The sequence below is a fragment of the Scomber japonicus genome, chromosome 23 (genome assembly GCF_027409825.1).
Source record: "Scomber japonicus isolate fScoJap1 chromosome 23, fScoJap1.pri, whole genome shotgun sequence".
Classification (NCBI taxonomy): domain Eukaryota; kingdom Metazoa; phylum Chordata; class Actinopteri; order Scombriformes; family Scombridae; genus Scomber; species Scomber japonicus.
In genome coordinates this window covers 9,655,965-9,670,289 of record NC_070600.1, presented here as the reverse complement: position 1 = coordinate 9,670,289, position 14,325 = coordinate 9,655,965, and positions in this window count along the sequence as shown.

Sequence of the window (14,325 nt, the reverse complement as noted above, 5' to 3'; positions counted from 1 at the left end):
TGCTGTGCACCGAGTGGATTTCATGCCTGAGGCGATACAAGATATTGGAAAGGAATTAAGGCGAGTAGTCGAAAGGACTCAATTAGTGGGATTGAGATGTTCTGCTTTGTTGCAGTTTTGTGATTGAAGTGTATGAACTTGTTGCATTTTCACACAAGAACTGAACAAAGTGGAGCAACACCTTGACACAAATCAACATTTCATTGCCTCATTTTTCATCATTAACCAGCAGTCCCACACAAAGAGAAAACAGTAAATCCCCCACTTCACTAGCACATCTCCACTGTTTTGTCAGAGAAAGAAAAAACAGCTGCTCAATAGTCATAATCAAAAGAAAAATGTACAAAATATCAGCACCACAACTATCAAGATATGTAGTTTGACACCAATTATGTGACCTGAAAGACAAAGCCCACACGGTTTACATTGTATTTTACATTGAAAGCAGTATTTATTCATCTTAATTTTTAAAATGTAGCCACTTGGGGGCAGCACAAAAAGCTGTAAACACAAAAACTACATATTATCACCTTGTTAAGTTGAAATGCGGTCTTGTTTCTGGCCACCCAGCAAATGTTCGTTCAATATTCAGTCATCTTTTATCTCTGTTTGGAGCTCCACCAGCTTCTGAAGGAAATATCTCGCTCTTTAAAAGCTAAATGCTACATTACATTCAACAACTAGTCGCTAACTTTGTCTGTGGGCCATTCGGTAGCATATAATGGTTTATCAGAGCTTGTTCACTGTCAACAGCTGCCTGCTTCCACTAGAAACCAGGCTAGTGAAAATTAACCAAAACGGTACATTAATGGGCTGTAAAACCAAAACAATGAGCTAAAAGATGCTAAAAGATGCTAAAACACTCTGTGCTGTTAGAGCTAAAGGGAACTGTCGAGTCGGGTGATAATTCTCTGAGTTTGTCATATTACACATGGTAATTTGACCCTTTGTTAATATACAATATTTCTTAGTGCAGCTTTAAACAGTTCAGAGCGTCACCAGCTGGTTCTCATTTGCCTTTAAACATCTCAGGTGAAAGTGGTCATCGTTTCTCACACGGAGGGAAAGAAAATTGAAGAAGTGACACGAGTTGGCATCAGCCATCTATATCCTGTCAGAGCACACACACACACACACACACACACACACACACACACATAGTGTCCTGTATCCTGCGTTGTCCTTCTGGAGGACAGCAGAAATTAAGGTGCCAACAGCCAGCAGCTTTCATCAGCCTTTCCAATGTTCTTCTGGTGACAAGCAGCAGCACTCCGTATTACAAATACACACACACACAAAGCGCGTGCACATACACACACATAGAGATTCCCTGTCAGATAAGTGTGACCTTAGATGTAATGTACACAGAGAGATGCTGTTTTCTCTCCCTGGTGCTGGAAAAATAAATGTTCTCTCCAAAACACTTGCTTTTTGTTTTAGAAAGACAAAAACTAAAATATCATATTGGACTGTGAAGTTATCAGATCATCAGCATATAGACAAACAAACCAATACGCCAATCAATGAATTACTCAATCAGCTAATTAGTAAATACCATGCTGTTTAGTGGAAGTAAATATATAGCCTTTTTTGGTATTTTTCTTCCTATATTATGATCTTGGACAAGCAGAATGACTTCTGTTGTTGACATCAAGTGAAACATCCTCAAATTTTCTCCTGAAAATGGAGAAACGTTTCGTTCAAAAGCAAATATTAGGGTCTGACTTTGTCAAGGACACATTAGTTATTAGTGATCAGCCTGGTTCATTCTCCAGCCAACCTGCCAAGCATTTACTTTCAAACACAGCCCGCTTTCTTTTTCATCGTAGCCATTTATTCACATCTAAAAAATCTAGGCTGCACTGCTAATTATCTTCAGGGTTGGTTTTTTCTTTTTTCTTTTCGCTGCTCTGCTCACCAAAACATTAATGCGAGTTGAAGCTTGCCCTTTGATGACCCAACAAATCTGTCTCTGTACAAAAGACGCAAACGTGCCTCAGCAGTCAGCGAGACAAGAGAGCAACGATTACAACACAGCGTTTAAAAAATTCAAAAAGCACAGATACAAAGCGCCGACCGTGTTCCCTGATTCGTCGAACGCCGGGTCGTGACACTGTTCAGTTATCTGCAGGAGTTATCTGCTTGATGCGTTCCCTCCCTAATCTTAAACATCTGCCAGTCAGTCACAAACACACACACACACACATATACACACACCATCCCCCTGTTCACTCCTCAGACGTGTGCCAAATAAACATCATTAAAAACAGGCGGCGGTTGCCCCAATGCGACACCCACCATGCATGTCGGGTAAACACCACAACAGCTCATTAGCATCCAAAGTCATCAAATTACAGTGTGTGTGTGTGGTGTGTGAGCGCTTCTGAGTGTGTGTGATGACTTTTGTGTATGTGTGTGTATGCGTAGGCATGTGTGACTACAGTATGTGTGTGCTTAGTAGCAGTACAGTAAGAAGGAAGTATTGCGTGTTCATGTGTGTGTGTGTGTGTGTGTGTGTGTGTGTGTATATACTTGCTCGTCCTCATGCATGAGTGCCTGCATGTATGTGGCTTCAAGCGATGGAGAAAACAGTTCATTGTGCAATAAGCAAACTTCTGTTAAAATATTCATGAGTGGCCTCGGTGGGGTGCGGCAGGTTGAGTCAGGTCGAGCTCATTTAAACAGGAGAGTGAGCTAAAATGGAAGCAGAAGCTCTAGAGAGCAGCGGTTACTTGAGGTCATCAGTTTGAAACCTTTGCAGTAGTGACACAAATGTGGAAATAACAACATTTGAAAAGGTTTGCTTGATGATAGAAAATGTCCAAAAAAAGCCAGAGTTGTGTCTCATAGAACATATTCGATTTGGCATTAACACAATTCCTGGATAAGACAACAGCTTCATAGTTTTTTTAAAAGGCAATTCCTAAAACAGCTGGCCTATACCTCCTATGTGTTGTGAATGCATCACTACAAACATGTGATAAGGTAAACTCTGATTATTGGTTAGATGTGTCTAGGGCGGGAGCAAGAACATAAACAACAAGAAAGTCCTAAAGAAGATCCCCTAGCCAAAAACAACAGCTGCTAGCAACTGTTGATTTCACTCATCTGTATCCCAGTATGCAAAGCACACCTGGCAACGGCTGAAGTTGCACTGAAACTCGCAAAGCATGCCTAGATACCATAATCTCCAACAGTCTTGGACGGTTGTTTTGTTTCCCACCCCATGAAATGCACCACGGGAGGTAAACACTGAATTTTGGCTGAAAAAGGCGCCCTCTGTAGTCACAAGTGGTCATTACAGGATAACAGCACATTAAATGTCCCTTCATTTTCCAAGACTCTTTTGAGTAATTTACATCATTATTGGGTGACCTGGCTAATAAAACTGCTGACCATAAGCTACTGGTAATACTGGTAATCAATTATGAACTGAACTTTTCATGTGTAAAAGGAATAGTGTAGCATTTCTTCTTTGATAAGTTACTTGAAATGAAAGAAATACTATATACACAGGTAAATCTTATTAGAGAGAGAGCAAGAGAGGGAGCGAGGGTGAGAGAGAGAGAGCGAGAGAGAGCTTTACCAGACAAAAGCCAAACACAGTTTAACGTAACAGCTTAGCAGAGCAAACAAGTGCCTCATTAAAGAAAATCCAGAGATGGGTTTCAGCAAGAATTCAAAAGTGCAAACAAACTGTGGCGTACCTTTTTTTTTTAAAAGGTTAGGGGTTGATCGTGTGAGACAACATTGTGAGCTTGACTTACTTGATCCTAGACAGATTTATAAAGCATTTTATAGTATAAACTGTGATTGTATCGCTGCTAGATCAAATACTTTTAGCTACCAAATGGCTCCAGGTAGCAACAGCAGAGGTAACAGCACAGCACAGCACACACAGACAGATCCTCTTTCCCTCCTCCACTTTCACAATCTTCATTATACAGCAAACAGCTGGAGGCCTCAGGGAAGGTCGTGAGTGTTTATGTGTGAGCGTGTGTGTGAGTCCTGAGGGAAGGTTTTGGACCTAATTGGCACCGGCATGTCAAATGTTCCCGTGAACCAAGCTGGCACCCCTGTACGTCAAAACTCCCCGCTCCCAACAAACGGAGCGACGCATGAATGCGAATAAGTCTGCCGACCCCTGAGTGACTTTTAGCATCCCAGTGCTGCAGGCAATGAGGACAGAGACTGGAAGGCTGGAGGGATGTATAAGAAGTTTATGAAAATGAACATACAAAAAAAAAAAAAAAAAAAATACTATGACTGGTACATTTCATGAAAAGGCTGCTATGAGTCTGCAAACATCTAAAATCATAAGGTGATGGTTTTCCACATTTATCTCCCTTAGTGTTACATGTATATATATTTATAAGCTCAAGTCTATGATCTGATTAGACTATAAAACACCTCACTGGTTAAATTTAGATATTAATGAGGAGAAAACGTTTTTTTACTATAACTCCTTAATAAGTTGAGATGCAGAGCTCCCATTAATACAGCCCATTATGTGAAGACAAGTATGCTGACATAGAATTATTTGCTAATGAATGCGAATTAGCTTAATTAATGACCTCATTGACATAACTACTTATGTTCCATATATCACGGAGATATGGTGGGACATTAAGCAGCTCAAGTGGCTCTCATTTATTATGGTTCCACCTAATTTATACTGCATATTTTAATATCTCATGACATGTTCTGCCGTCACATAGAAGATATTTATTTCACATTTTGGGGATGTTTTATCACACATATTCTACACTCGTGGTTAATCTTCACAGGCTAATGTTAGTGTTTCTATTATTAGGGACTGTATTCAAATTATTAGGTAGGAAGGGAAGGGGGGGGGGGGGGGGTTAATGTGTTTTTTTTTTCTTTTTTACTGAAGGTAGGGTAATCTGAATTTTTTTTAGGTGAGCAAGGGAGGATCTTTGAATTTTTTCTTACCACACATTTTTATTTCTTCTAATTTCCTTTGGGGATTAATCGTTGAAAAAAGGATTAAATAGAAAAGAAATAATAAATAAAATAAACATACACAATAAAAATGTTTGTATTACAAATAGAAAAATAACTGAATTTATAAATTATTCTATTAAAAAACATTGTTCCATTAATACAGCAATTCGTAATTAACGATAATTACTGTAGGTTGAACCTATACTCTCTGATCTGGTTTTAACTGTATGGAGAATAAGTTTAGTCAGTTGTGTTGAGCTGTAGTTGATTTTACGGTTGGCACTTTGGGTGTCCTCAAACCTAGAGTGGTCTGCTCTGGTCCAAATCAGTTGATTAGTTGGTAAACTTGGTGTGTTTCTTGTTTGACTCGTGACCTCTGTGTTTCTAAAACTTTGGTTAACTTAACTTCTAATTACCCATTTTTGTGGACAATACTTCTATCAGCCTTTAGCACCAGCCACAGGTTTTTTAGAGGTCTTGTACAGCTGGTGTGTTTGTGTATCTGTGGACACTTCGACTCAGTTTGAAAAGTCTCATTTGGCTGCTGTGTGGTTTGTTTTATGAATTAGCATACAGTGAGGCCCTGCAGACAGAAATAGCTGCTTCCTCTCAGTGCGGGTGTACATCTCAATGCAGCTTTGTAGTCTTCAACATGTAACAAGCAAAAGGTTCACTGGGAGGGTAAAGCTGACATCGGATCTGCATAAAAGACATATCATCCATAAAGACAAACAGTTGTTGCTGCTGCTGCTGCTCGGAGCTGTTTTGGGTGAGAATCCAATTACAAGAGCGTTATTGAACTGCACCAAACGTTGATTGGTTCTCTGGTCCAGATCAGATTTAATAGCCTAGTTGTGTGTTGTGTGTGTTTGAAAGTGAAAGATGAAAATTACATTAGGGAGAGACAACTGATATTGCTGTATATTAATGTTCCACACTATGTTGACCAAAAGGAAATATAATTTTATTGTTTTTAAGTTGTATTTTAATATCTCCTCATTCAGTTATAGTAGATCTTTATCACACCCATACACAGTATGAACTTTGGTTTTATTTTATTTTAACAGCCATTAACATCCATGATGAGCAATTTGGTCAGACAAGACGATATATCATGCTAAGAGAGAGACTGTATGCATGTGTGTGTGTGAGTCATTATGCTGGGCGCTGACAGCTGCTAGAGGGGAGAGCTATGGCCAGCATGGCCCACAATCCTTTAGGGGAAGCATCGTTTCAACATTTAACTAATGACTGATGGCCGGGCAGCCAAATGCCTGTCCTCTTTACTTCCAGCACACACACTACCACACGCAGAGACAGAGAGGTCACCTCAACCCACCACAGCTAGTCACTGGCAATATCACACACGCAAACACACACCACATAGCCCTGATTGTGTGTATGTGAGGACTTATACACCTTCTGTTGTACGTGCGACCAAAAATATTAAAAACACAAGTTGCTGACTTGCAAGTTCATCAACAAACATCTCTGCAATGTGTCAAATCCATTTCTAGGAAAAAACAATCTTCCTTCCCTTTCAAATTCAGAAGCACTCAAAGCATCATTCACAGGTGTCTCTCGGTTTCAGGTTGAGCGCAGATGTGGAGTCATCAAAGTTAGCATAGTTATAACAAAGGATAGCTGTGCTACTCTAAGGGATACAATAAATCTAACAGGAGAGTGAAGATGATGTCATTCAAGCACAGTCGTATAAGCTAACACAATCCTGAGACCCTGAGATGAGAAGGTCTAATCAGGTCAAATCATTGAAAACACCTGTGCAGGTTGACCTTGACGTATAATAATGACAGCTAGGAATTAAAAGCCTCTGAGGAGCATGTAGATAAAAACTTATCTGAAGCCTTCTCTGATATTATTATTTGTTTTAAAGCTGTTGTTGACTTTAATACATAACAGAATGAACCCTCATGACGTTCGTAATGCCAGGACCTTTTTTTTAATGTAGCACCAACAAGTGGTAAAAAATACATGTTAGCATTCTAACATTAGTATTATCTTATTAAATTATTATTAGTATCTGAAAGCACATGAGCGCCTAAGTGTACCAGAGACTGACAAAATGCAGCATACTCTGGTTTGTTAGGCCAGAGTTAGGCCTGGTTTGTTGAGCCACCCTCAGGCCAAACTTAAAGCAGCATTGATTCATTTGTTGTCCACTTGGGGGCAGCGCAACAAGCCATAAATATTACATTTTTACTGTCAAGCCATTTTTAAAAAGACAGTGTTAGCAAATAGCTGCTTATTTACACATACAGTAGACATGGAGCAGAATTAGCATTCATTCAGAGTTATTTTTCTCACCATCTGATGAATCTAAGTTAAATTAGCCGTGAAAACAAAACAATTAGCCAAAAGATGCTAACATACTCTGTTGGCTCTATGGGTTCGTCGGCCCTCTTTTATATTTGAGTTATTTCATCCGCTGAAAAATATTGATAATGAAAAGCATTGTTGAACTACCCTCAGGCTTTCTTTTTTTTACTCATCCAACTTTGTTTTCAGTTGTGGAGCTTCCTGCTACCATGTGGGTATACATACTCTCAAATATCAAATAAGGATGAGCAGTCAAAGCTAGTCACACAAGAAGCATGAAATATTTATCCAGTTTAGAGACCAATCCAATCTTCAGGTTGGATAGAAGTATCACATGATCGACTGTATGAAATGCAGCACACAGTACAAGAATGGAAACATTTTTATTATATGCTTTCATTCCAAGATCATCTATTACTAACCCTTTCCAAGCATTGTTTCAGCACTGTGTCCGCTTTTAAAACTGAACTGAAAATTGATCATGAATCTTGATCATCAACATCATGAATCTGGTTGTCATGTAAGAACACATCCAGCTGTTTAAATGCTGCCTTTTCTAATATCTTACTCAGGAAAGGCAGGTTGGAAATCGGCCTCGAACTGCTCAAAACAAGGTTGTGCTCGTTGAGTGGACTAAGGGCTTGACTTAATCTGTTTTGATTGCATCTGGAAAGACGCCTGTGTTTAGAGGGCAATTTACAATGTCCAGTAGCTCATAAATCAAACTATCTAAAACCTTTGTAAAGGACAAAGTGGATTGCATCCAGGGAGTAAATGAAAAACTTCAGCTGCAGAATGATTTAAAAACGTTCCCCTTCACTAATTTTACTATATGATTCAAATTTCCCTGAGAGGAACTTAGAGTCAGATTTATTTTGATCGTCAACATTATTTGCAACACTAGCTGGGATATTAACAATCTTACTTTCAAAAAATGATGCAAACTTTTTATATTTAGTGAGGCAGGGCATATTTGTTCACGGAGCTAGGCAGGATTTAAAAAGCGATCAATGCTGGAAAACTAAATTCTTGGGTTGTTTCTGCTTTCACTGATAATCTTAGAGAAGTATGCCTGCCTCTCATGGCGTAAAACTTTGTTATTGACACTGAGGGGGTTTGTAAGGATCTCTCAGTGGATTGTTAATTTGTTTTTCCTCCACTTTCGCTCAGCTCTGCGGCGCTCCCTCTCAAGCAGAAGTATTCGCTCATTTCTTCCAAGGCATTACCTTAATCTTTGATTTCTTTTCCGTTTCCGCAAGTGCCACTATGTTGAGAGCAGATCTTAATTCAGAGTTAAAGGGATTTACTTTTTCATGAATGGATGAGATTTCATCAGAGAGGTTGACTTCACATGTGGTTACTTGAGAACTTAACGGCTGAAGACAGACTTTAAAAGCATCTTTTACTGTGTGTGTAACATGCCGATAGAAAAAGGGCTTGAAGGATATGGTTAGAGTTTGAGTTATTGAAGTAAATTTATGGGCTTCAGTGTACAGCATGTACACACAAGTAGCCCGACATGGACAAGGAGACAGAGCTGAGCTGTCAAACCGTGTCACCATTTTGTCGCAGTGTACAAATGGTAAATGGTGCCACGTTTGGCAGTGTCTCTTTTGGGCAGACTAAAAATACACTGAATCCATCAAGCAAAGCAGCAGGGTAGACAGGAGCCTCTGAATGACTCTGAGGTGTCATTTACAGAGTGTCTCTTCAAACTGCCTTTAACTATATGAAAGTTCCCGACACTCCGTCTCTTTGCTCTTCCTTGAAATATAGCATTTATGAACAAAGAGGAGTCAACACAGATCAGTGAATGCGTCTGAAAACTTGATAGAAAAAAATGTTAAGCTTTGACAGCTCGTCAGCAGGAAATCTGTTAAGGAGGGAATATTGCTTTTTTGGTATATGAACTGAGATGGATGTTTGTTTTGAGATAAACCTTTAATATTTAGATTTTTAGGTTTGGACCGGACAAAAATTCAGTTTAATATAAACAATATATTGAAAAAAAAAAAATTTAGCCTTTAAGATACTGTATTCATCAATTCCTCTGCCACAAATACCTTCACATGGATATGGATGCAATTGTGAGCTTTAGTATTTTCACGTCTCCTTGGAATAATCACACCTCAATCAAAATGTAAATCGCGAGTAAAGAGCATCTTAACACTCAGCCTCTCACAGCGCTGAATGACAGCACTTACCGGCAATTCATTTACACACAAATTGTAATTTTAAAAAATGAAATAAATTGCAAATAGGAATCTTAAAATGAAAAGGAGGTGGGGTGGTGGGTTCAAGGTGAAAAGGAAGCATCAGAGCCTATTTTTTCTGTCAAGTTTACAGTTTATGTTTGAATTCAGTTTTCCCTTTGCATTCAATCATCTGTGCAGGCAGTAAATAATGTCATCACTATTCAGTGTCATATATTTTATCATTTATATGATATGTTATTTTGCATTTTAATTCAAATTCTTCATGACATTTTTTGTGGATCTACACAGAGAGGGACATTTCACAGGTTTCATCACCTTTTTCATGTGCCGTCACATCCTTTACTTGCACAGGAATGATAGTGTGTGTGTGTGTGTGTGTGTGTGTGTGTGTGTGTTTGTGTGTGAGTGTGTGACATGTTACCTTGCTATCCCAGCTCACAGACAGGTGAAGATTGTCACAGCTTGAATCCGGTATATTGAGTTCATTTCTACTGTGGCACAAAAAGAAATGTCATCCATCCACTACCTGAAAGTAAAAGTGGAATAGTGCTATTTAAGCTGAACTGCTCTGAATGTAAAGCAGAACTTTGTAAAAGACTCCATCAGCAGACATGTAAAGAGGAAACAGTGTCCACATAAAAAGTAGGGCATGTATTAAAATGCAATAGTCATTTAAGAAGTGTCAGATGAAGATATCTCTCATCACCCACAACAAGAAATGCAACAGCCTGAAGCATTCTGCAAGGCAATATTAGCTTCACCCTCCTTTCTCTATTAGTTGACTCCAGAAGGAAGCTCAAAATTAACTGCAAAGACTCAAAAATGTGCTTTTGATTACTGGATTGATTCCCACACACGAGAGAGGCCCAAAACAGATCAGATTAAGTATCATGATTATATGTGTTTTCACTTTTCATCACTCCTACTCCTGATCTGGGCAACATGTAAATGCTGCTTGGATTCAATGAGGTCACAGGAGTAAAATCCATCTCTATATTGATTACTTGGTCGTACGTCGATTAGCATAGAAATAGAGTGAGATTGGGTAAGAATGTATAACACATGAAACCACCCACCTTCTTATTCCTACATGGAGAATTAAGTATTAAAAAGTCCTTGAGCAGTGTACTGATCTATACAGTATGAAAGAGAGTGTGTAAGGGGGAGGTCAAGAGGGTAAAACAGCTAACCCTGACCTTTGACCTCTCTGTGGACAAGTAGGGAAGAATGAGAATGCCTCGCTGATAAGTCTTCACACAGATCTTACAGTGACATCATGTGGCGATAATCAGGTACTGCAGTGTGGAGCCAAAATGGACTGTAATCTTTGTCCAACTTTAAGACTCGAGTTTTATAATTTTATTTATTTGAAAAGCACTTTTCATACAGTAGTTGTAACTCAAGGTTCTGTACACATAAGAAAAACATTAAAACGCAGTAAAAAAATAAGACATTAAAGTGCAGTACACATAAATAAATGATGGGAAGTTAATTGAAGGCCAGTTTGTAAAGCTTTTTACTCTGCTTTTAGAAGTTCTCACTGAGGTCACCTCCTCAATTTCATTTCTGCTGGAGTGTTCCAGATTTTTGGGACGTTAACAGAGAAGGCCTCAGTGTTTTTATGGGTACTGGAGGATCTAAAGGCACAGACTGGGACATGTGAATTTACTAGCTCTGCATTATAGGCTGGGGCTAATCTATTTTAATGCTTTGTTAACCATTAAAATCAATTCAAGAAGTGATAATATATGAGTGAGTGTGCAAACTGTAAAGGAATCAATAGCCAATTATGGAAGGAGTTTAATTGGAAATCGATAATCAGGTGTTTTATTACACCTCGTATCATTTCGCCATATGTTGGAGTAAATGTGGACAAATAGGGGATCACACACACATCTTTTAGGACTGCCCAGTAATTCAAGGGTTCTGGTGTGAAGTGTGTGAAAGAAAGAAATTGACAACCTTTTGGAAGTGGATGTCCCCCCAGATCCATTGTTATGTTGTTAGGAAGTGTACTTGAAGGGGGGTATAGTGCAGATCAGAGGTATATACTGTGGATACTTGTACTGACTGCCAAGAAAATGGGAGAGATGAACTGGAAGGATATAAAACTACCAACCATAACTCAGTGGGTGCAGAGAGTGAAGCAAGGATATACAATGGAATGAATGACAGCAAGCCTGCAACTGGACATGGACTTTTACAAAAACTTGACTTGTGTGAAGTGGACTTGTTACGTGATATATAGGAGTTTTACTAAGTGGATTGTTGTAACATAAGTTATTTGTTGTTCTACCCTACTGGGTGTCTCAGAACAGAAAAAGTAATAATTTAATAAGACATAACAAAAACTGTTTCAAGCAGAACCTTACCAATATATCAGTCAACTGATATTTTCAGCCAATATTGACCTATCACTGATATATTGGTATCTGTGAATATGTTTCTGATATGTGCTAATGTTTCTTTATTTGTTAAAGTTATATAGGCATGTATATTTGACCCTTTTTAATTGAAGTTTAATATATGTTCTGCATGTTTGTTCTGCCTGTTTTTTTCATAGCTAATTCTTATTAAATTCCCAGAGAAGTGTACTGTTTTAGTGCACTGTTGTCATTTTACACAATAGTTTATTATTCAACTGTAAAATATCATACCTTTATTACATTTGAGGGATCATTACAAATAAAAAGTTTATGTAATATTCTCTACATATATTATTGGCCAATATATTGATATCAGAATTGTTTAACTCCCTAATACCGGTAAAAAAAAATCCAGTATCAGTCAGGCTCTAGTTTCAAGATTAGAAAAACAGCAAAATTAAGAATATTGTCAAATGTCAACATGATTCTACCTTTCAACTTTGAATTATTCTCCTCCAAAATGTGACAATTTCTGTGTCCTTGTTTTTGTAGACATGCTAGGGAAATGGAAGATTGAAATACCTCATGATGAAATATGGTGTGGTCATATCTTAGGTTGGAGTTAGTTTAACTCACCAGTCATTCATTTTATAAACCTCCCATTAAGAAAAGATGACAGACACAAGAGCAAAGTACCTTAAATTCATTTACTTAAATTAAAAAATGTACATCACATTATCCTTTACAATAGACATGTCTTTTAAAAACTCAGTGGTTTTCATTTACTTCACTGTACATTTCAATAATTTGTATACAAATTCCTCTTTGAGAAAAAAAAGAAAGAAGAGAAGTCACTGTAGCGACTGTCACAGATGACACATTACTGTAATTACTACAGTGTTTCCTTGCAGTGAATGCTGTGGACTCATCTCCCCACCAGCACCTGGGCTTTAATGTGCTGTTCACTGACTGGAGCAAATGTTACAAGTACTGCCTCAGTCCATAAAACAGGACTGAAACTTCATTTATTGACCTTTTTTTTGTCTTTTAAAATTGAAGTCATATTGTGATGATGTCAGATTATAGCTGTTTGCAGCCAAGAGACAGCATCATTCATTTGTCAACTGTCTAAAATAGCACAGTTAGTACTGTACATTCAACATGGATCACTTATACGTTGAAACGCTTTTGGAAAAACCCTTAATTAACATTTACACTCAGTTAGAGGAACCACATATTTAATACAACAGTGAGGACACCAGATTCAGTAGAGAGGACCTTGAGAAGGCAACACCACTGTTTTTGACAAGGTCCCTGTTGTTGTGTATCCTCTGCACAGCATGGCAGTCATTATGTGCATCTTACAGTTCATTACATTAAAGGGTGATCTGTTAAGACATTTTGGGAAATTCGCTTCTGTGTATTCATGTACTGTTAAGTCTCAGTTTCAAACAAGTGACTGCTGAGTGGTTAACCTTATTAACAATGACTGTAAAAGACCTCATTATACTGCTCTCAATGTGACAGGTTGAACCAGCTGAATTGAAGAGTGTGAGAAATGGTGCTGACTGTCGGTGTAATAAAACCTCATTAAGAATCACCCTGACATTTGTAATGATGCAAATCAAAAATCCAGTTTTGAAACATAACTTTACTGAGCAATATGTTATGTAGTTCAGATTAAGGACACTCATTACTTTGAAAAACAATAATATTTGTTTACTCAGTATTTCAATTTTTAAGCAGCCTTGAACAAACACTATTTCCCATCAGGTTTAAATGTCCAGGCTGGACTAAACAAGCTAGCCCAAGTTCTTAATATCATTTGTGTTAATGCGTTAATGATGTTAATTAAGTTAATTCAACATGGGCGAGTGGAGGGTAGTTCAGACATGCCTGTAACAACAGCAGGAGGAGACCCCAACACAGGTTTTTACATAGCAAAAGATTACAGCTAAGAAGTTGGAAAAAGTTAGGAAAGCATTGAATATTAAGATATGGAATAAACCAAGTTGTGTATGGGAGCTGTAGTTTTTTTGTCATTGTTTTAACTTTGGTGTTTTAATATCTACAAGCAAACGACGACGTGATTGGTTGCTTTGTTAGAAAATACCTGAACAAACTACAAATCTGGTGGTCAATCTGCTTCTCAGCAATGAAGCCAATAAGTGCATTTTGTAAAACGTTGAACCATCCCTTGGAGCATTTTTCCGGATGCTTCTCTAATAAGTGCCTTACAGTATTATGAGTGTACATATTTTATTTCATTCATATCTCAATAACTCTCTGAAAAGGTGCATCATGTCACAACTAGAAAAAAGGAACTACATGTCAAAAAAACAGTGATGTTGCCGTTGTGGTCCATGACCATCTCCGCTCTGTATGAAGCCTGTCAGTATGATGCGAGACTGGAACTTTCACTACACTGTAACCAAGTACTG